The 23751-nt window shown below is 35.6% G+C and overlaps 1 pseudogene; it reads right to left on the bottom strand.

Moving 5' to 3' along the window:
* LOC123383995 overlaps positions 1-21306 on the bottom strand; it is a 122960-nt pseudogene extending 101654 nt beyond the window's left edge.
* Positions 21307-23751: the final 2445 nt, after the last annotated feature.

Below are 23751 nucleotides of genomic sequence, written 5' to 3'. Positions count from 1 at the left end.
TTAAACCAAATGCACTTGTAGCCAGGACTGAAACTTTTAACAGTCTAAGGCTTTATCTCTGCTACACTGATAGCACTTTATCATACTGTATATTTAACTCAAATTTTTCATACATCTATATCGATCTCAATACCAAATTTATTTTAAATCTCTTGTTGCCAGACATGCTAGAAAGTAGTGCAGATAAAGATATGATATGTAAGCATAAAGAAATAATTGGACCATGGGACAAAGGCCTGAGATCTCCCTGTAGATCCATTATTTAGTTTATATGGCCCTCAATTAGTCCCGGAGTGTGTGGTCTTGCTTGATCTGCCCACCAAGCCATCTTATTGCGTATATGATCAGCACTGAATTTTCCTGGCTGCTTTTAATCTTTCTGTGTCACAGTTAATGTATCTATAATACAAAGAGAATGATATATTGAAGACAAGATCATAAATAATGAAATGTAAACACTGAATGTAAGATGTATACTATGGTGACTATCACATGAAAGATGCTGAGGTGACATGATCTTTCTATATCTGTCTCTCTCTCTAATCTCCTACAATGTCTCGGTATGTCAAAAATAGCCTTTTCTATTTATCTGTTCAACAGTCTCGCCTTATTGAAACAGTATTAAGAAATACTATTAAACTATCAAAAGGTCATATATATGTGTGTATATATATATATACATATATATATATATACACACACACATATATATGTATGTATATATATTCACACATATATATGTATATATATATACGTGTGTGTGTGTGTGTGTGTGTGTGTATATACTACATTGCCCTCACTGATGATAAACACAATTATTTAGCCATGTTTTACAAACACTGTTTGATATGCTCCACATTTCCAGGAGAAGGCAGTATCCATTAGTTAAAAAAAATTACTTATCCTTTGACAACAGATTGACAACACCTACATAATCAATTAATTTTATGAGCAGCCCTCAAGATATAAACCATGACATATAATAAACTAAGCAGAAGTAAGACTGTTGTCTTGAAGAAGTATACATGACCTGAGGACAACAGAAAAAAATAATACACAACAGAAGAATTATGCTACTTAATTGTGTTGCAATGACGTTGCTTTGAAAGACCGTTTGCAGTCCTGGATGTGGTAGACAAATAAATTGGCTTTCATTTCCATTGCTCTTCAGCAATGACACTATAGCTGTAGCTATAGAAATGATGAAAGGAAAAATTAATGAACGTAAATTAAAAATTCTTTTTATGTCTATACTGATAATGTGTGTTTATTTTCCTTCCCAGCCCACCTAGAAGCACCTAGAAGCAATAGAGTCCTACAATCCTGCTTGATCTGTCCCACCCATGCTACTGTACCTTTGCACATCTGACATGGGGGTTTGGGGGATGGCATCATCCAACCTTTATCTTAGTAAGTGAGCTAAGAGAATTGAGTATGAGTTGGAAAAAGACAGAGAGAACCCAGCAAGGAAGAATGAGAGGTAGGAAGAGAGAGAGATGTCTGTAGCCGGTGGCATTATTTTATAATAGAACACAATAACCATTTATAGAGTAGGCATCCTTAGGAACTTCACACTAAAATCAATATGCCAGCTGTGAAATACAGCTCTGCTGCAGGCAGTTTTTTTTTCCCAAGAAAAAAATTCTTAACAGATTTAACAAAAATAGAAAGCATATGAGTGAATTTATCCCCAGAGATTGAGTGGTTCCTAGGAACAGAATGTGTCAAGAAAATCACTAGCTGCCCATTATGCTATGCTTTAAGCATAAAAGGAAGCATGGCAGGAGGCATGGCAAGATGGACTGTCTCCTCCAGGATGGTCTGAACACATCAGTAAAAGCCCCATGTGCTTGGTTGGCCTTACCTCTGAGTTCCAGTCTCTCCCACCTTTACCCCTTAATACATCTACACACACACACACACACACACACACACACACACACACTCCCTTCATGGGGTTAATATTAAATGGCTCTTTAGATTTTGAAGTATTTACCTAATTCTAAAGCACTTTTATTGGCTTCCTTTGAATAAAGAAAACAGCTTGTGTTTATTTACACCCTTTGCCAGGTTAGGTTGACTGCATGGATATGTTTTCTTAGTTTTGATTTCATTAGGGATGGTACTACTTTTTAGATCCACTTGGAGGTACTAGAGAAATGGAAGGCATCACACACCGCTGACAGAAGTATAACTATGGCCTTTTCTCAGAATTTGTGACTCAGGGTTGATCAATGTAAGCTAGTAGGACTGGCAAAAATTAGCAAGTTTTTACAGAATTAACAACCAGGCTGTCAGTACTTCAAAGTGGAGTAACACAACCCTTCCCAACCGGTCTAGATGGATTTTGTGGGTGAACAGACTCTGAGATAATGATAATGATGACAACCAATAATTTTGGACTCAAACTATGCATGTGCCACACACTTCTGTAAGGATGTTATGCAGGCTCTCTTTTAATAATATAACTTAATCCTGCAAGGTAAATGCTATGATTATTCCTTTTCTACAGTAGGAAGCAGAGGTACAATGCCCTCTAAAATGAAAGAGTGGAATGATTCTTCTTGTTCCACTGAGAAGACTTGAAGCTTAAAGCATTGTATAAACAACGTGAACAGGGTATGGATGCCACGAGAGAAATGAAAAAACAGAATGGGAACTGAAGCAAAATACTTAAAAATTCCTCCTAAAATAAACCTGAAAGGAAAATAAAAGGATTATTTCACAGTGGAAGATAAATGCAAAAAAATCACTATTGTACGACAGCCTCCTCTCATGGAGAAGCACAGGTTTCGGATGAAACAATATATTTACAGATGAATACTTGTTTCAAGATTTACTCTAAAAACTTAGTTTGGAATCATAGATATTATCGTCTTCCACAGAATATCACTTGTTGATACTTTCATGAGCTAATGACTCATCCGGATACATTTTATTCTTGACACATTATGAAAGATCTTTTGCAATCAATTAGAGATGGGTTTCTAATTCTTGACCCATGTGCAGTAACAGCTTGTTGTCAGGTTTTTTTTTTCTTTCCTAATAAATAACAACTCAAGAACAAAAACAACAAAAGTAGCATATGAGCCAAAAAACACAAGATTTACACACACTCCACACTCGGCAAAAGGACTCACCACTCCTAAGATTTTACACCTGGCAGTTTTATATATTCATTTATGCACCTGCCTAGTGTTTAAACACTCCCGTGGGTTAAAAAGACATTTTTACTCTAACATAAAAAAACTGGTCTGATTTTATGAAGGAGGAAGAGGGCAGAGCGGTGGGAAGAACAGTGTCACTTTGTGATCTGGCATACAATGCTGCTCGTTCTTAGCTAGCCAAGGGGACTCTGACTTCAGAGAAAGAAGAATTATCAGTCCAGGTGGTAGGAAGTAAATTCAGAAGGACACCTGAGAATGTCTTGTGCCCCGAAGTCTCATTCAGAAACAACCCAGAGCAAGTGGAAATGGGTTAACCTTTGCTCAGTGAAGTGGGAGCCCGACTGCTTTCCTGAGACACAGGGTGCAATTGATTCCTACCTGATGCTGCCAAAGACCTTTCCTGGATTTCAATTTCCTATCCCATGGCAGCACTGCTGAGGACGCGATCATCAAAACACCAGCAGAAATTAGTTTTTCCACATTTCTCAAGATTTTTTCCTGAAGTCACCTTAGGGCTTTGGCTTCAATCCTTGATAAATATAGGAGATAAATATATCTATAGGTCCATTATATAACTGTATCTATCCATTATAGATATATGAAATATACTGATATATGCAATGCATACATGAAGGTCGCAATCTCAGATTACAAATGCTTCAGTACTATGATTTTAAAATCTCACACATCTGACTAAAGATGAGAAGATGGTTTTGTACCTCCTTCACTTTCCAAAGAAGTGGCCACCAATATATTCAGCCAAGTTTGGGAATTTAAAACATAACGACAACAACAACTGATTTTCTAACACATTTTTTACATACATGTTAAAGGATGGTTTAACAAAACTTAAACATACCATCTAAAGAAAACAGAAACAATACCACCTCTCTCAAATAAAGAATATAAATAACCCTGACCCATATACTTCCCTTCATTTCCCAATGCATAAAATGTAGAAAAGTAGAGTCTTGGGTCAGTCCTACTTGCCTTGTTAGTAAAGTATAACACACACCTTGGACCATCTGCATAAGATCTCTATGACCAAATCATATTAACCAATATCCACTGAGTACATTACTCATTTGTAGTCTATGTAGCCATATATTATAAACATATGTCTTTGATTTCCAATAGTAGGAATATCTTTTCTGGGTCATTTTCTACTGAGAACTTATACATTAGTTGGCCAGTAGATCCCATGCTGGATAAAGGAACACCATTACTGGGTTAGACTCAAGGTTCATAAACAACAGTATTTACTGCCAAAATCAGCTTCGAAAGACCTGCAATGAGGAACCTATTGCTGTGCTGTCCTGAAAAATACCATAGGGTTTAAGGTATCCAAGCTTCTCCTAAGAGCCTTTTAGGGTTGTGTCAACCATACAGTTGTTCAGTTCTTTCAGGATTCCTTAATATTTCGGTCAGTATCCATTCTTGAAGCAATGGATGATATATATATATATACATATATATTTTACCCTTTATTCCATTTTAAGAGAGAGAGAGACAGAGCATGAGCGGGGTAGGGGTAGAGAGAGAGCAAGACACAGAATCTGAAGCAGGCTCCAGGCTCTGAGCTGTCAGCACAGAGCCCGATGTGGGGCTCGAACTCACAAACCATGAGACTATGACTTGAGCTGAAGTCAGACGTCTAACCAACTGAGCCACCCAGGCACCCCAAAGCAGTGGAAGATTCTTAACACAAAACACACAAATAAAACATAGTATGCAACTAAGCCTTTAGTGGTAATAATGTCCCTGTCTTTTTCTATGGAAGGGAGTGTCCTAAGAATGGTACTAAAGAAAGTTACTTCATCTCCAAAGAAACTTCAATTTTCATAGAAGTCACTAGGCCATCTCTCTTCCTTGCTGTGACTCAATCTCTGGCTTAAATACCTGAGTTTTTAGGAATTCCACAAACCATCTTAATATCTAGATCTCCTTCAAAAACAATGTTTTTCCCTTTGTTCCAGTCTTCCTAGACCTTTGGCTCTTGATTTGCCTTTCCTTTTGGTTCTTTTCATTTCAACTCTATTCTTCTACCTTCTCTGTGGCTTCTAAGTTGAAGTCTTTTGACTTTGTCTCTCCCAGTGTTTTTTTCTGTTTTTTAGGGATCTCTCCAAGAAGTGCTCCTCTTAGCCACCATACTGGAAAAATTTATGCTCACACGGAATTAGCTTTTCCGGTACCAGCAACTATTTTATGTACTGGGTACTTATTTTTGAGTATTACAAAGTAGCATGAATAATTAAAGGGAGGCATCAACATTAAGGTTTGTATTTACAGTGATCTTGACTATGAAGTTGGAGACTGATGATAGATCAACTTCTGAAAGCAATATTCTCACTTACAATGTGGCAGTATATTATTATATTATTTTGTAAAGCATGGACTTGGAAAACAGCAAGACCTCTATGTATGCCCATCTGGAGATGTTAACACCTCTAATCCTCAGTTTCTCTCCAACTGTGAAATAGGAATGATAGTATTTATCTCTCACGGCCATTAGTGAGCTTCCCACACTATTTTGACACAAAATAGCATTTAAGTTAGATTAGCCAAAAATAATAATCTCAGCACAGAGAGAGTACACTTAAATAATACATTTAGAAGTAGTAATGCCTAAAACTCATTTGCTGATTTAATCAAAAAGGCTAATTGACTAAAAAGACTAATTGAGAGACATCATGAGCTGCTAACTTGTGAGACAGTTTTTATGCAGCAACAGATAACTGAATCATTATTAATGAATTTAAAAATAGTTGAGAAAGTTTTCTCAGGAAAGGATCTAAGTAAATCAGAATGTGCAGCATCTCTGCCTGAAACACCTTTCAGCAGTAGTTGTCCCAAGTATTTTACATCCGTGGTTAGAGAGTTCTAGGTTATGGAAATCTTATAACTATGAAATAAAAAAGATTATCATAGGACTAAAAAGGAAAAAAAAAAACCTTCATACCTAAAGATTTATGCTTTTACGATGTCTCTTATTAGAAGTCATAGCATGTGTGATAGTATCACCAAAACTGCAGTCCTTATTGGGCTTGACAGCTAAATACCAGTGTGTCCCTTTGGGATCTATTATAATTCCACTTAAAAACTGTAAGGTGCTTATCAACAGATCTTAGTTTAACAGTGTTTTTTTTTCTGTTTTTTTTAAAGTGACTTTCTCTGAGTTTAGCTTGAAGTGATACTTTATGAATTTTGTGGTTGTTTGGTCTTTATAGAGAGATTGAGAGCGATGCAGATAGAGACAGAGACAGACATAAATCACTAAAGGTTGGCTTCAGAATGTCTCTAATCGTCTAATCTCCTGGAATTATAATTAGGAAAAACAGTTATTCTTAAAAGAGAAATGAAGCTGAGATAAAGCTGAATGCCGTTGTTAGAAGTGAGGGAGTTATCTGCTCGTTTTTAACTGTTCTAACTATGGTTCTCAATGACAGGTATGGTGAAAGGCAGAACATCAAAATAAGTTAAGGGAGAATACATTCAGTCCAATTTAAAATATCCGTATTAATGGTGGCACTATATACAGAAGATATTCAAAATGCCTTTTACTATGTAACAAGGCTTTTGGCTTTTGTCTGAACCTGAGAGATTTCACTGAGTTGACCTTAGTTAATAATTTCCACCATTTTTTTTTCAAACTGACTAGGAGACTTTGCCAACAGTAAGGGTGCCAAAAATATTATAGACCATGATTTTCTTTTAATATAAATTGAGTAAAATTCATTTATTTTGGTGGACAATTGATGAATTTTGATGAGTGCACAGTCTTGTTATCTTTTACTACCATCAAGATACAAAAAATTCCCTCATGTTGTTCCTTTGTAGTACACTCTCCCCCCTACTCTCAGCCCAGGAAACATTGTTCTGTTCCCCATCCCTATAGTTTTGCTTTTTACAGAAGAGACCATGAATTTTAATCACACATCTTTTATCACATACAGATGATCAGTATTTAATGAGATAAAACAATATTTTTCACAAGTGCTGAGTTGCCTTTGGAGGAAAAATTTTCCTTTGTAGCTCCACCAAGCTGTGAGTTTTAGGTTAGAGTTGAAAAACCTTTATCGGGGATTAATTATTCTTTAAAATAAAAGAATCCTCTAACTCTGCAATAGAAGATTTGGAGGGGGTGGTACATGAAAGAAGTCACTAACAGCTAAAGGAAACCAGGGCCAGGGAGGTGTTCATGCTTTAACATAGGCCATCTACCAGTTCCCTATGAATTTCACCTTTTGTCATTTTAAAGAAGAAAAAGGAAAAACTAAAGGAAAAGAAGAACAATAAGAGAAAGCAAAACAAGAATATAATATACTATGTGTTCATTCATGGATTCAATAAGAATTTAGTGAAACATTTAGTATATAATATCAAGGGTTTTTCTAATTTCTTGGAAGAAAGCAATAAATTTAGAGAAATAGATGTCTCATGGAGTTGCCTTTTCTTTTCTCAGTATCAGCCATTTATTTTACATTATTCTATTTTGTATTTTAGTGGTCAGCTAATGATTTGGGCAGATAATGTGCTCAAAACCCTCAGACCCTATGTGTCTACTGGAGAGTTCATTTAAACCTCAGCCAGTTTTCCAATCTGTCTTGGCTTTAACTATACACCAGAATTTCTCAGTTCTCCTTGCATATGTGTGTAGTTTTCTATATCAGCCAGGTTTGGATGGCTTATGTATGTACTTCTCAAGTTTGAGCATTCCTCATTAAACTTCAGGCAGGTCTGACCCAACTGTGACTGCAACTTATGGCTAGCAGACATATGAGTTTCATCTCTGTTTCCTAAAAGCTGGCAAATTTTACTGATATTGTCACTAATGTTAGTTTTCCACTTATTGGCTCCAAATAGAATCTACTCCCTTTACCAACATGATTGCTCATTTTCATGGCCAGTCCACCCTGGTAACATTCTAATTGCCTCAGAGGGGCAGGGTTGACTGAAGCAGTATCAGGAAAAAACAGAATAGACTTCAGTACTCTTCCCAAAACTGCTGGCAGTTTCTAAAAATGCATGCCTCTCAATTTATTTGTTTGATCATTTCCAGAGAACACAATAAGGCTGTTTTCAACTATTCTGCCTAATTTTATACTTTTTAATTTCCAGGAAAGAATTTTCCAACTTTTAAAAATTACTCTAGGTTGAAGTCTCCCTTTGATCTTCCCTAGTTTCTTTTACTACCCCTGAAAAAGTTATGGTGGATAGGCTAAAACATATTTTTTTCATATTTCCCACTAAAGCAAGTCACATAAATTCTCCATTTTTCAAAATTCTTGCTGTGCTTTACAAATGATGCTTTTTAAAATGGTGGTCAATATAAAAAAGTGAGTACTGTTGGAAGAAATTGTTGACGTCTTTAGAGCTGCACCGACAGTCTCAATAAATTTTTTTTTCTACAGTTATGCAGCAAGGACACCTGTTGCAGTAATAATTTTTTAAAATTCCTATTTATTTATTGGTAGCATAGAGTAAAAATAACTAAGACATAAGAATCAGCTTATAGCAAATATTTACTTCCATATTTGTTTGTTTATTTTCTGATAAAGTCATCCAGAACTTTGTATTCCTTCATTATGCGTTTCAATCTGAGGTGTCCGTTTTGCTCTGACAATGGATAATCGTAATATCTGCCTTATAATGATTATTTGCTAAGTTAGTTTTCTCTGAATGATTTTATGTTTTTAAAATAATATATGATTTTCATTATATTAATCCCTCATTTAAAGTTATCCTTGTTTACTGAATCCAATATTTTACGCTTTGTGCTGTCTTAAATTCATTTGCTTACCAGCTGCAAATTTATTAATGAATTTTAAATTTATTAAGTTGACTCCAATGACAAAATTTATGCAAATCAAAAAATTACCAGTATATTTTCAGTATTATTTAGGGCATTATTATTTAGGGCAATATTATAAGAATCATCTGAGGCTAAAATTAACAACTCAGACAACAACAGATATTGGCAAGGATGCGGAGAAAGAGGAACACTTTTACACTGCTGGTGGAATACAAACTGTTGCAGATACTCTGGAAAAAAGTATGGAGGTTTCTCAAAAAATTAAAAATAGAGCTCCCTCTGACCCACAATTGCACTACTAGATATTTATCCAAAGGATGCAAAAGTGCTTATCTGAAGAGGCATATGCACCCCAATGTTTATAGCAACACTATCAACAATAGCCAAATTGTGGAAAGAGCCCAAATGTCCATCGACTGATGAATGGATAAAGAAGATGTGGTGTGTATACACACACACACACACACACACACACACACACACACCACACAGGGGAATATTATTCGACAATGAAAAAGAAAATCTTGCCATTTGCAACAATATGGATGGAACTAGAGTGTGTTATGCTAAGTGAAAGAAGTCAGAGAAAGACAAACATCATATGATTTCACTCATATGTGGAATTTAAGAAACAAAACAGATGAACATAGGGGAAGGGAAGCAAAAATAAGATTAAAAAAAAGAGGGGGAGGCAAGCCATAAGAGACTCTTAAATACAGAGAACAAACTGAGGGTTGCTGGAGGGGTGTTGGGTGGAGGGATGAGTTAAATGGGTGAAGGGCATTAAGGAGGGCACTTGTTGGGATGAGCACTGGGTGTTATATATAAGTGATGAATCACTAAATTCTATTCCTGAAATTATTATTATACTATATTAAATAACTTGGATTTAAATAAAATTTTAAAAAATCATCTGAGACTAAGAGCTAGGGATTTGTAATTGGGAAGCAAAGCAATCTGGCTAGGGGAATGTAATTTGAAATATACTGAGGCACACTAATTAAAACAGAGGATACTCTTTTCTTCATGATGCAGAGTGAACTAAGAAAACTAATAAACATGTTATATGTGTGTGTACACATTTATATTTACATATGTGTGTGTACCTATGTATGCATTAGCAAGGCTTACCAAAGAAAAAAAATTAAAGGCTCAACTAAGATAACTAATAAATGTTATACATGTATGTGTATATACATATACATGGATGTCTTAATTTGCAACCAAAAAATCGCAAAAAAAATTTTGAAAAAAAATTTGTGCCAAACCCTCCTCTATATTACAACTTGTAAAAATAATAATAAGGTCAGGAAAAATTTAAGACAATAGGAAGATAATAATGAAAGGTACTTAAGAAAAGAGGTCACCTGGGTGACTCAGTCATTTAAGCGTCCAAGTCTGGATTTTTTTTTTTAATTTTTTTTTTCAACGTTTATTTATTTTTGGTACAGAGAGAGACAGAGCTTGAACGGGGGAGGGGCAGAGAGAGAGGGAGACACAGAATCGGAAACAGGCTCCAGGCTCCGAGCCATCAGCCCAGAGCCTGACGCGGGGCTCGAACTCATGGACCGCGAGATTGTGACCTGGCTGAAGTCGGACGCTTAACCGACTGCGCCACCCAGGCGTCCCCCAAGTCTGGATTTTGGCTCAGGTCATGATCTCAATGCTCCTGGAATCAAGTCCCACATTAGACTCTGCACTGACAGCATGGAGCCTACTTGGGGTTCTCTCTCACCATCTCTCTCTTTCTTTCAAAATAAATAAATAAATATTTTTTAAGAGAAGAAGAAAATAAGATGGCTTGTATATGCTTACGCTAAAATGAAAACTAAAAAAGTTGGTTGCATCAATTATAGTGCCCCTCCACTGAGCAAAATAACACAATTGGAGAATCAAGTTCTCACAAAAGAAATGGAAACTAAAATGTAAATGTTTCGGGAAAAGTGAAAAAGACAAAAATGGGTTAAAAATCTTAAAATTAGGATAAGAACAAAACAAAACACTTTATTAAAACTTCTAAACAGGGGAATACATCATTTTTCCAGAATATGTTTGGCCACAATACTTTCAGAAGCTTTCAAAGATACAAGTTTGCAAACCAGACCTAGTATTATTAGAAAAGTTAGCATCTACCTCTTCAGTAAATAAAACTTTGAAACCAAGATGAAAAAATATTATCTTAGTTAACTTTGCCCTACATAGAGTTTTACAATGGTTACTTTTTGTATACTTTTAATGTTACTTTTCTGTAAAGTATAAAGCCTTATTCATCTGATTCAATTAGCATATCTTTGATGTCACTGATCCTTACTCTGCAGGATAAGACAGCTTAGATCAGGGGTTGGACAGAATTCTCTGTAAAGAGCCAGTGAGTAAATATTTTAGACTTTGTAGGTAAACAGGGAAAAATGAGCAACTCTTCTCACTCAAAAGCTGACAGCGTTTTTAAAAATGTACATTTGAAAATGTAAAAACTACTCTTCACACACATACGCTACAAAAAGAAGTGGCAGGCCAAAGTTTGCTGACCTCTGAACTAGATCTCTTTGAAATATACTATGACAGAGGGCAAGGAAGTCAATACCTGAAAGGTATTGCAAAATATTAAACCTATATTGTTGTCTGCAATATGAACTGTTTCTGATTGTCTTTTCTGATCAGAGTAGAAAAGAATGCATTCCTCAATACATCTGCCAAATGCAATGTCAAATTGCTCTAACAAAGATATCACATCTGGAGCGGCAGTTGCAATTAAGGCTACTACTTGATAGAGTATGTAGAAGTCTACTTTCATCCTCCAAGATCTATATGACTTCTGCAGTGGCCATAATGATGTATTAAATGGAGAAAAAATTGGAGGTCTGATGGGAACTATTTTCCCTGCATCTTTAGATCTTTCAGGAAAGAAAGATCTAATCTCCTCCATGTTCCTCCCTACAATATTATTTTTGATTTATTACCTTGGCTGGGGAAGAGGGATAGTTTTAGAGGTTCCCCCTTGGCCTTCCCAAGCATGATAGCTCATCTCCACAACTTAGGTACCAAGTGTATCAAAAACAAATATACATTCTGGGATTGCATCAATACTAAGACATGAGTGTATGTATCTTTTGGGTGCTTTATAATAAGCTTAACATAGGCCAGCATTCAATCTATAGCTGAAACTCACATGCTTCCATTATAATAGGTAGCCATGATGACACTTTGGTCTCTGGGTTTCAACTTGGACCCTGTATGTAGAGGTCCCTGAAATGTTTGGGTATTTCTCCTTCCCCAGTGTACAGTTACCCAAGTTAATGGCCACAGAGATCTTTGGGGAAAAGCTGAGGAAATCATTACCATTTATAATTACTGAGGTATTACAGGTTCCTTTTCCCTGGAGAAAAGGCTTCCTCTTCATTCAGTGAGTTCCCAATGTGAAAACTATCTTAGGAAAGGAAACTGGGAAAGAGATAGTGATATTTTATTGGAGTAACTCCCCTCAGGCTCCTGAAATCCCATCACTGATATCTTCCTACAGTGTAAGATTAGGTGTACTCTTGTTGGATGGCCATATCTTTTTTCCTTTGACTACTGTGTTCTATCAATCATTTTCACAACTTTTCTGTGAGTCTGCCCCATTGGCTGGCACCCTGATCCTTTCTTTCTCTACATAATGGTGCCCACAAAGCTTCCATTAATTAAGCACTGTCCCCTGGCCTCTAAAGATTCCAAGTTCTATTATTCTCATTACTTTCAGTGAGCCTAGGTATGTCACAGCCTCTACTACCACCAGCCCTGGATTATGAAGAAAAGCCATCAGGGCATATTTTAAGTGATGCTGAAGCAAGTCCCTCTCACTGGCTTTCTACCAGTCTTGTTTTTCTCAAGTTCTGATGCACATGTCAAACCTCTGTCAATTAATCAATATATGTCTATCTACATACTTCTCTTCCACAATCAGGTATATTGCCTGAAGTCTTACCCATTAAAAGATTTTCCTTCCTTCAGAACCACATTATGAATGGATCTGAACTACAGCAGTATTTCTCTTCTGCCTGATTCTAACATATCATGCACACCTGTTGTAAACCAGGCTTCCTATCTTTCTCTGTCAACCTCTCAAAGTACATCTCACGATAACATGTGTAGATAGAACAATGGTGAAAAACACAGCAGGAAGAAGTACTACAGAAGATTGTGACAGAAGCTGATGTATTTTTTTTTACTTATAAGGAGGTTATCATTGTGTTTTTTACACATTATGAACAACCCAACACAAGAATCCCAGCATGCGACCTTGAATAGCCAAAGCAATCTTGAAAAAGAAAAACAAAACTGGAGGTATCACAATTTTAGATTTCAAGTTATATCACAAAGTGGTAGTATAAAAATAGCATGGGACTTGCATAAAAATAGCCATATATCAATGAAATAGAATAGAAAACCCAGAAATAAAACCACAGTTATACAGACAATTAATATTCAACAAAGAAGGAATGAATATGCAATGGGAAAAAGACATCTCTTCAACAGATGGTGTTAGGAAAACTGGACACCAACATCAAAAGAATGAAACTGGACCACTTTCTTATATACACAAAAATAAACTCAAAATGAATTAAAGACTTACATTTGAGATTTGAAACCACAAAAATCCTAGAAGAGAACACAGTAATGTCTCTGACATCAGCCATGGCAACATTTTTCTAGGTATGTCTACTGAGGCAAGGGAAATAAATGCAAAAATAAGCTCTTCTGACTACATCAAAATAAAAAGTTTCTGCACAGTGAAGGAAACAACCAACAAAACTAGAAGGCAACCTATCGAATGGGAGAAGATATGTGCAAATGACATATCTAACAAAGGGCTAGTATCCGAAATATATAAACAATTGATACAACTCAACACCCAAAAACCAAATAACCTGATTTAAAAATGGGCAGAAGACATAAACAGACATTTCCCAAAGACATACAGATGGCCAACAGACACATGAAAAGATGCTCAACATCAGTCATCATCAGCAAATCAAAATTACAATGAGCTATCACCTGTCAGAATGGCTAAAATCAACAACACAAGAAACAACAAGTGTTGGCTAGGTTGTGGAGAAAAAGAAAACCTCTTGTACTGCTGGTAGAATTGCAAACTGGTGCAGCCATTGTGGAAAACCATGTGGACATTCCTTTCAAAATTAGAAACAGAACTAACTTATGATCCAGGAATCACAGTACTTGGTATTTACCCCTCCAAATTCAAAACTAATTTCAAGAGATACATGCATGCCTATGTTTATTGCAGCATTATTTATAGTAGCCAAACTATGGAAGCAGCCCAAGTATCCACTGATATATGGATAAAGAAGATGTAATATATATAAAAATGGAATATTATTCAGCCATAAAAAAGAATGAAATCTTGCCATTTGCAACAACATGGATAGAACTAGAGAGTATAACATTGAGTGAAAAAAGTCAGTCAGAGGAAGAGAAATACCATATGATTTCACTCATATGTGAATTTAAGACAAAAAAAAAAGCAAAGAAGGAAAGAAGAGAGAGAGAAACAAACCAAGAAACAGACTCTTAACTATAGACAACAAATTGATGGTTACCAGAGGGGAGGTCAGTAGAGGCATGGGTGAAATAACAAATGGAGATTAAAGAGTAATTTAACATGATGAATAAATAAATATAATAAAAAATACTTCAAAAATGTTTTTAAAAAAAGGAATCACAGCATGAGTACTGTTCTCTGGGTCTATTTCTGAAAGCAGAACTTGACAGGAACTCGGGGGTATAACTAGAAAACAGAAATCAACTTGAGTATTAAAATAGACTCACTCTGGGGCGCCTGGGTGGCGCAGTCGGTTAAGCGTCCGACTTCGGCCAGGTCACGATCTCGCGGTCCGTGAGTTCGAGCCCCGCGTCAGGCTCTGGGCTGATGGCTCGGAGCCTGGAGCCTGTTTCCGATTCTGTGTCTCCCTCTCTCTCTGCCCCTCCCCCGTTCATGCTCTGTCTCTCTGTCCCAAAAATAAATAAACGTTGAAAATTTTTAAAAATAAAATAAAATAGACTCATTCTAACCTAGGGAATTGGTTGTATATATTATGGAAACATTGGGAACCAAGCAAGGGACATAGGAGCATATCCATCAATAAATCCAATTACCTGAACTGTCATTGAACTTAGATTTTTTTTATCCATTTTCAGGAATATTATATAGGCTTATTTAGAACATTTTTAAGTGGACTTTCTGATAATATTTCAAGATTTTACAGGTTTTTATGCCTTGTCTCATAAAGCAATGACTCAAAATCTTGATTTCTAAGGAATTCCATTGGAAAACATATTTAACATCAGGTTTCTTCTTTACGAATGTCTAATCTTAATTATTAGTATATATTTATCTCTGGATAAGTCCCAAACTTACAGAATTGACTTTATCTGACAAAATCAGTCTGAAAAAACTGGTGTCAGCTGACTAACAGAAAGAAAAAACATATTAACTATTCATCTCAAACTCCTATTTCACATGTCTGTTATTTGCATACAACTTTAAATTCAAATTTAGCATACCATTTGCAAAACTGGCTATTTGGACCTTTTTACATTCAAACCTGTTGTAAGCTATTATTAATGCATTTACAGCACACTAGCTAACAATGGCACCTTGATAAATTGTAATCGGCATTAGCTAATTTTCTTTTGTAAGAGCTGTAACTTCTATAAACCTATGGATATTGATCATTAGCACAATGGTCCATGTCACAAGCATCTCCATTTATCACGACCTCATTTTCATTAATGGCATTAGTAAACACTTTAATTCACTTCCTCAAGTCAACAGGATGTGATAGAGCTTTGTAAACAAATTCAAGGCTTTAGAGGAAAGTGAGAAGTATTTTATACCTACTCTAACGGTTACACAAAATCTTACATGTTATATGAGGCATCATTCACAGGAAGGATATCACAATGTATGCTAGATATTTAAAGAAGCCATTTCAACCTTTAAAATTGATGGTTCCCTCTTAATGGTACCTACAAATATGTTATAAATAAAGCATTTTTTCTCTAAATGTAAACTGATTGCAAAGCATATGTGTCACATCTTGGAATAACCCTTTCCAATCCACAGTGTGAATAAACTCATATTAAGAATGATTTTTTTTTCATATGAAGTGGTTTTTTTTTCATCACGGGTAATCCGAGAATGTTAAATCATTTCAGTACATACATCTCAGATGTCTGTAGAGAGGGAGGCTTCTGCTAAGAGTATTAGAAAAGGAATTGTATTTCCTTTCACCACTGAAGAGAAGGGAGGAAAATAGAATATGGTTTATGGTAAAAAAAAAATTAGAAGCCCATATCTAGGTACACCTCAGAACTATCATTTTTATTCCTATCACAGTGCTTATTATTATGTGATATACTGTTAGCAACAACTGATGAAAATACTATGCTATGATAGCCTGATAACTAAGATACAGTTTATACCCAAAAGGAAGCATAGTTACAGAGAGAGGTTTTAAAATGAGTATGTTCACATGCACTCAGTTTTAGAGACATCTTTATTTTACCTGTCTTCCATCTAGAATATTTATGGAAATTTAGTTCATGGCTCACCACACCTTGAAATTGTTTAAATTCCACAACTGACCTGACAGAATCCAAGACTGGAAAAGCAGGAATAGGAAAGAGAAATGCATGATACAATAAGCAATATGTCTGACTAGAAAATTCACTACAGCCTCCCTATTCAGATAACATTGGTAAATGCAGCACTGACATTAGGTAATTTTTATATTTTCATATATTCTTAACTTTGATCGCAAAGTAACTGCTATTGAATATAATGAAAATATTCATAAGTAAACAATAAAAACTTTCTTACTGTTTTTCATCTATGCATATGTGTACTATAATGGATAGGCGATATAGAATGATAGCTAACTGCATGGATCCTGGAAGCCGACTAACTTCAACCACTTACACGATTTTGAGCAAGTTACTTATCCTCTATTGACTATTTTTCTCAAATGCAAAATGGGGATAGTGATATACTTACCTTATAGGTTTGTTATGGGGATTACATGAGTTAATATATCTGAAGCCCTTAAGAAATGCCAAAAATGTAAAAGGAACACTGAGTGTACAAACGTTACTACTTTCTCTTACGTGTATCTCTGGGAAATTACATGACTGAGGTTTGCTTGTGTTGATCAAAAGAAAGCAGTACCTTTGATCATGAATCCATCTGTATACACAAAGCACTTGATATGCTGTTAAATATTAATTTGGATATAAATATAGAAAACAGGTTGGTGGTTGGTTGTTTGAAGCAGGGGGTAGGAGGTAGGTGAAATGGGTGAAGTGAGTCAAAAGGTACAAAATTACCAGGTAATAAGTCATGGGTACACAATGTACAGCAGGGTAACTATAATACTGTATTGCATATTTGAGAGTAGCTAGCAGAGCAAATCTTGAAAATTCTCATCACAAGAAAAAAATTGTGTAACTGTATTGTGATGGATGGTAACTGGGGGGATGTTAATTACTGTAGTGATCATTTTGCAAAATATACAAATATTGAATCATCACACTGAATAACTGAAGTTAATATAATGTTCTATCAACTATACCATCATAAAAATTTAGTATATTCATTTTAGCTATTACTTTCGTAAGTTTTGGTGTCACCTGTTTTATTTTATTATATTCATCAATTATTTGGTATATTATGATGTGAATGCTCTGGAAAGAGAAATATTACATATATGAGGTTTTTATATAATGACCTTTCAGGATCTTCTAGTGAAATGACTTATTTCATAATGTGTCTTCTCTAATTTATGAGACCAAACTTTGTTTCAGATGACAAATTAGATGTAGGGAAAAACTAGGTGTCTAAGCTCTTCATGAAATCCTGATCCTAAGTATACCCAATGATTACTGAGCCACATTTGTTTGGTTTTGGGGGCAGGATATGAGCATAATGACATAATGATAAAAACATTTTTAAAAGTTTATTTTATTCATGAATATGCTCAATAGTGTAAAATTCAGCAGTTTCTTGAAAAGAACAAATACAAGTAAATCACTCTCTATGTGATCACTTTTTCTCAAACATGTGGAGCATCTACTAATCTGGGGGTACAATATTTTGCTTTTACATGATTGTAATTTCCTGCGTTGTGTTTAATTTTGTTCTAATATAGTTTGGCACATAACTGATGTCAAATTTCAGTTATTTTTATAGAAAATAAGACAATGTATTCTCATTAACAAAGTCATTTCTTTTGTCATAATATTCTATCGGAGAACAGTATTTGGCCCTCTTTTAATCTCCATATGACACTAGATTGTCTTCACCATTCAAAACCTCTTAGTGAATACCATTCACTTGAAAATATAAATTTCAGAAAACAGAATTGTATTGCCATATTTACATTGGACTTTTATATTGGCAATATAAGTCATTATGTTCAATAATGGCCCCTTCATAAAGCTTTGGTTTTAGCTATACATTTCTTTTTGCACATGAAAACTTGTGGCTAGTTTTGTGTGTGTGTGTGTGTGTGTGTGTGTGTGTGTGTGTGTGTGTGTGTGTATTCCTAGTGCATCATTTTCATGTTCTATCTTGATGTGCTGCACTGGGATGATGGTATATGACCCAAGGGAGTTAAAGCATTAACTAATCCACTCTAGGTCTTCAAATTGCTCATACTGGGAACGGCAAGCTCTCTATAAAATAAAGGTACTAGGCCTTTATATTGTCATATTTGCAAGTATAATTTATGCAAGGAAAAATAGCAGTTAACAGTAAAAGTAGATGTGCCATAGCAAGTTCTCTAATATTGCCCACATTCTCTAAATTAAATATCTACAGCAAGTTCTCAGAAAATTACTCAAATTCTCAAATATTCTCCACATATTACAGTTTTTCTCAATTTGTCTTGCTACTGTTTTTGCACAGCAGAGATTTTTAATATTTCTCTGCTTCATCCCTTCATCCCTTTCTTTCTCTCTAAATAGAAACGGCTTTACTCAAAGTTTATTCTCCAGACTGTCCTCACTAAGTCTGAGCTTGAATAAAGAGAACATTTTAAGTGTTTTTATTTTTAAGTTTTTGCTTTCTATGGTGGCCCATAAAGTATGTAACACTGTGATAACATGAATAATACTCCCAAAGATGTCCATATCTTAAATCCCAGAACTTGGGAATATGTCACCTTCCATGTTAAAAAGACTTTGTAGATACAGTCAAATTAAGCATCTTGAGATAGGAAGATAATACTGGGTGATCTGCATAGGTCCAATGTAATCACAACAGTTATTGTAAGAGGAAGGCAGGAGAATCAGAGTCAGAGAAAGAAAATGTAAGGATGGAAGCTAACATCAGAGATGAGAGAAGATGCTATGGTGCCAGCTTTAAAAAATGAGCAAGGGAACATGAACCAAGAAATGTAGAGGGCCTCTAGAAGCTGGAAAAGATCGGGAAGAGATTCTCCCCTAGAGCTTCCACAAAGAATACAGTCCTGATGATCCATTTTAGACTTCTGACCTACATAACTATAAGATAATAAATACACATTTAGTATCTTCCCACTTCTCTATCGTCCCAATCTGACATCTCAAAGAATCATATTTTTCAGGGGGTATAAAGCTCCTCCAACTGCATGATTTCCTTTATGTACTTACAACTGGTAGAGAGGTGAGAAATACCAAAAGAATACTAAAGATTACTAACAAGATAAAGACTAAAATAAATTGTAAAAATATACAAAATAGCAAAAGTGTGTCTGTATGTTCCATAGCTTTACTGAAATTTGTCAGGGCAGGTGGCACATATAAAAACATTTCTTTAAAAGGCATAATCATTAATCTTATTTCCTGATTTAGATGTGTTCCATAGAAGTAGCTACTACCCAGTATTGATTAATCCATTGTGAAATTTGATTACTATAATTATAAAATTCTGAAACTAAAAAAGGGACATGATACTTATTACAGTATGTAATAATATATATATATAATAATAATTGTACTAATAACAGCATTTAAAAATAAATACGGAATACATACTCATGCCAGTGGTTTTCATATATTGTGTCCTTTACTTCTCACCACAAATGTCTGAGATACAAACTACTAGCGACTTTTATGAAAGAAAGAACTGCTGCACAGTACCTTGCCTAAAGTCAAATTCACTTAAATTTTGAATGTACTTGGTATGTAAATGACAATTGTCACAATATATTTATAGGATGCTTACTTTATTTCTGAAGGACTATTAATATATCTAATGATTAACCAAAACTAGAATGTGTTAATTTAAAATTTTTATTTTTAAAGTAACGGGGTGAGAAGTATTTGTCTATGCAGTAATTGTCTATTTTAACTATCTTCATTCCTAATGACAAAGTTGTTTTGAATTTAACATAACATACCATGTTCTTTTATTGTCAGTCAATGACATTTAACAGAATGTGGTAACAATGGAAATGACATAGCCTAGAGGGAAGGAGAGGCAAATTATTTATTTATTTATTTATTTATTTATTTATTTATTTATTTATTTTTTCAACGTTTATTTATTTTTGGGACAGAGAGAGACAGAGCATGAATGGGGGAGGGGCAGAGAGAGAGGGAGACACAGAATCGGAAACAGGCTCCAGGCTCGGAGCCATCAGCCCAGAGCCTGACGCGGGGCTCGAACTCACGGACTGCGAGATCGTGACCTGGCTGAAGTTGGACGCTTAACCGACTGGGCCACCCAGGCGCCCCAGCAAACGAATTATTTAAACCTGCTTTTTTCTAGGGGTGCCTGGGTGGCTCAGTCGGTTAAGCATCCGACTTCAGCTCAGGTCATGATTTCACAGTCTGTGAGTTTGAGCCCTGCATCAGGCTCTGTGCTGACAGCTCAGAGCCTGGAGCCTGCTTTGGATTCTGTGTCTCCTTCTCTCTCTGCCCCTCCCGTGCTCATGCTCTCTGTCTCAAAACTAAACAAAAACATTAAAAAAAATTTTTTTAACCCTGCTTCAAAGTAAGAACTAAATGTTTTGAGTAAGTTTTATCTAAATAACAGTAGTTTGCTATTATTTTATGATTTTTTATGATATAATTTATGTCTAAACTATATTATGACTGAAGAGACGCCTATCAGATGACAGTAAGTAAGGGAATCCACTCACGTGCATCCCTCCCGCAGACTCCTATTCCCACTTTGCCTGTTCATCAACATTACCTGGAGTAGCTGCCAAGCAAGCGCATTTCCACAGGGAATTTGTCATCTGTTTTCGTTAATGTTTTGCCTGCTGCTTTTACTGGCTTGGCAGCCATGCTAGACAGTGACTTCCAGTTATTTTTTTTATGATAATTAAAAAAAAAGTTGTAAACTATCAGTTCTCATCCATCACTGTATTGTCATGAACCACTGTAGCCATGTACCTCATCTAATCCATTCTCCAGCCTTCAGGCAAGATTATATTTTTAAAAAGACAAAAAACAAAAAGCACAGCAGCCCCAGATCTATTGGATATTTAATCTGTTTCAAAAGCCCTAAGGAAAGACTACTGAGATGCTTGGCATTCCGTCAATGGCTATATGCCAATTTGATTGCCTTGATTATTTTATGATCTTGGTAAATATTTAATATTTGTGCTGGTTTTTAGTCAGTGGTGATAGAAATAGGTTGGATGAAAAAAAATAAATTACACCTAAAAAAGGAATTTTGAAGACAATTAGGTTATTATCTGGTTTTGAAGTAAAATCGTGTGATAGCTTAAGAGAGATATGGTGAGTCATCAAAGATAGCTGAAAAGGAAATGGATACATTGGAGTGGCCATTGCCAAATATTAAACAGTTAGTTTTAAACATAATTGTAAGGAGTGCCCAGGTAGCTCAGTCGGTTAGGCATCCAACTCTTGATTTCGGCTCAGGTCATGATCTCAGGGTTCATGAGTTTGAACTGCTTATTGGGCACTGGAGCTGACAGTGCAGAACCTGCTGGCATTCTCTCTCTCCTCCCTTCTCTCTCTCTGTCCCTCCCCCACTTGCACTGTCTGTCTTTCAAAGTAAATAAATAACTTAAAAAATTAAAAACTTTATAAAAAATACTACACATACAATTTTCCATGGGTTCTCACAGGATAAATTTTTGGCAAACTACATTATAATTTTTTTTTAAGTACAACTAGTGCCCTAATTCATTGGCTAATAAATCCTTATTCCTAAAAACACTTAAATATAAGTTTGGCTACACAAACATTGGAGTCATGCTGCCATACAGTGGTTCATGTTACAATTATGTGTGTAATATTATGTGGTCAAATTGCCTAAAGTAGATTGCCTAGATTGCCTCAATTCTTTAATCATCCCTTTGTATCTTTTATGTGATTTTGATGTCCCTCCCACTAAGTGGGTGGTATATGCTTTCCACACCTTGTCTTTGAGTTCAACCACGTGACTTGCTGTGGCCAATGGGATGTTATCAGGTACTAAAAATGTGTGTGCAACTGGGCTATGACCCATGCAATTCTGACATGTTTATGTAAGACCTTCTCTGGATAGTTTCTGCTCCTCAGCTAGAACCACAGAATGAACACACATACAACACATGCAGAGAACACATGTGCCCAAACTTCCTCTAGAGAAAGCCCACCCAGATCCATCCCTTGAATCACAGACATTTAGCCATGTCCAGATGACCGATGCTAACCCACAAACTCATAAACCAAATGAATTAATGTGACTGAGATATTGTAGTTCACAGTGGGACTTTACTGTGGCAAAATAAAATGGATACACTGCCTTCCCATGATTTCTGTTCATTACTTGAGTAGCTATAATCTTAATATCTGGTTTGCATTTTTAGGTATTTGTTAAAAACATGAATGAACTAAAATATTACATGAAAATTCCAGAGTAGTAGTATTTCTGCATGTGTTCTTCTAGAAGAAAATTTCTTTTTTGTGTTTTTAAGTTTATTTATTTTGAGAGAGAAGTGGGGGAAGGGGAAGGGAGAGGGGGAAAGAGAGAGAATCCCAAGCAGGCTCCACATGGACGTGCGGCTCAAATCCACAAACCTCGAGATCATGACCTGAGCTTAAATCAAGAGGCTGACACTTAACTGAGCCACCCAGGGGCCCCTGAAAGAAAATTTCTAATTATGATTTAGCAGCAAAATTAAGACAATATTACAACTGTTGACTTTTATGTGTTCTGTTTAAATTATTAAAGACAATTTATATTCACACTTCTGTTTTCAAGAAAATCCTATGATATATAGTTAGGATACAACCTTCAAAGTTTATTTGAGGAAATTACTTTTATCTTGCTATTGTTAGTTATGTTATAAATTTGATTTATAGTTAATTTCATTAGTTCCTTTTTGTATTTGGTTTTAGAATGTGCATTTTGGGTCCTGTTTAAGAAATCTTCCTGGGGCTCCTAGGTTGCTCAGGTGGTTGATCGTTCAACTTCGGCTCAGGTCATGATCTCACGGTTGGTGGGGCTCACATGGGGCTTGCATGGGTCTCACGTGGGGTTCCCTGCTATCAGTGCAGAGCCCAGTTCCGCTTCCGATCCTCTGTCTCCTCCTCTCTCTGCTTCTCCCCTGCTCACGTTCTCACCCACTCTCTCAAAAATAAATAAACAGTAAAAAAATAAAAAGAAAGAAAGAAAGACAGATTTTCCTGACCTCACAGGGATACTGTCCTGTATTATCTTCTAGAAGGTATATTGATTTACTTTCATATTTTCATCAACAATCCTCTTTTTTTTTT

This window comes from Felis catus, chromosome A2 (genome assembly GCF_018350175.1).
Source record: "Felis catus isolate Fca126 chromosome A2, F.catus_Fca126_mat1.0, whole genome shotgun sequence".
NCBI lineage: Eukaryota > Metazoa > Chordata > Mammalia > Carnivora > Felidae > Felis > Felis catus.
Note: the sequence above shows the minus strand (reverse complement) of the source record. Positions and strands in the feature narration are given on the sequence as shown.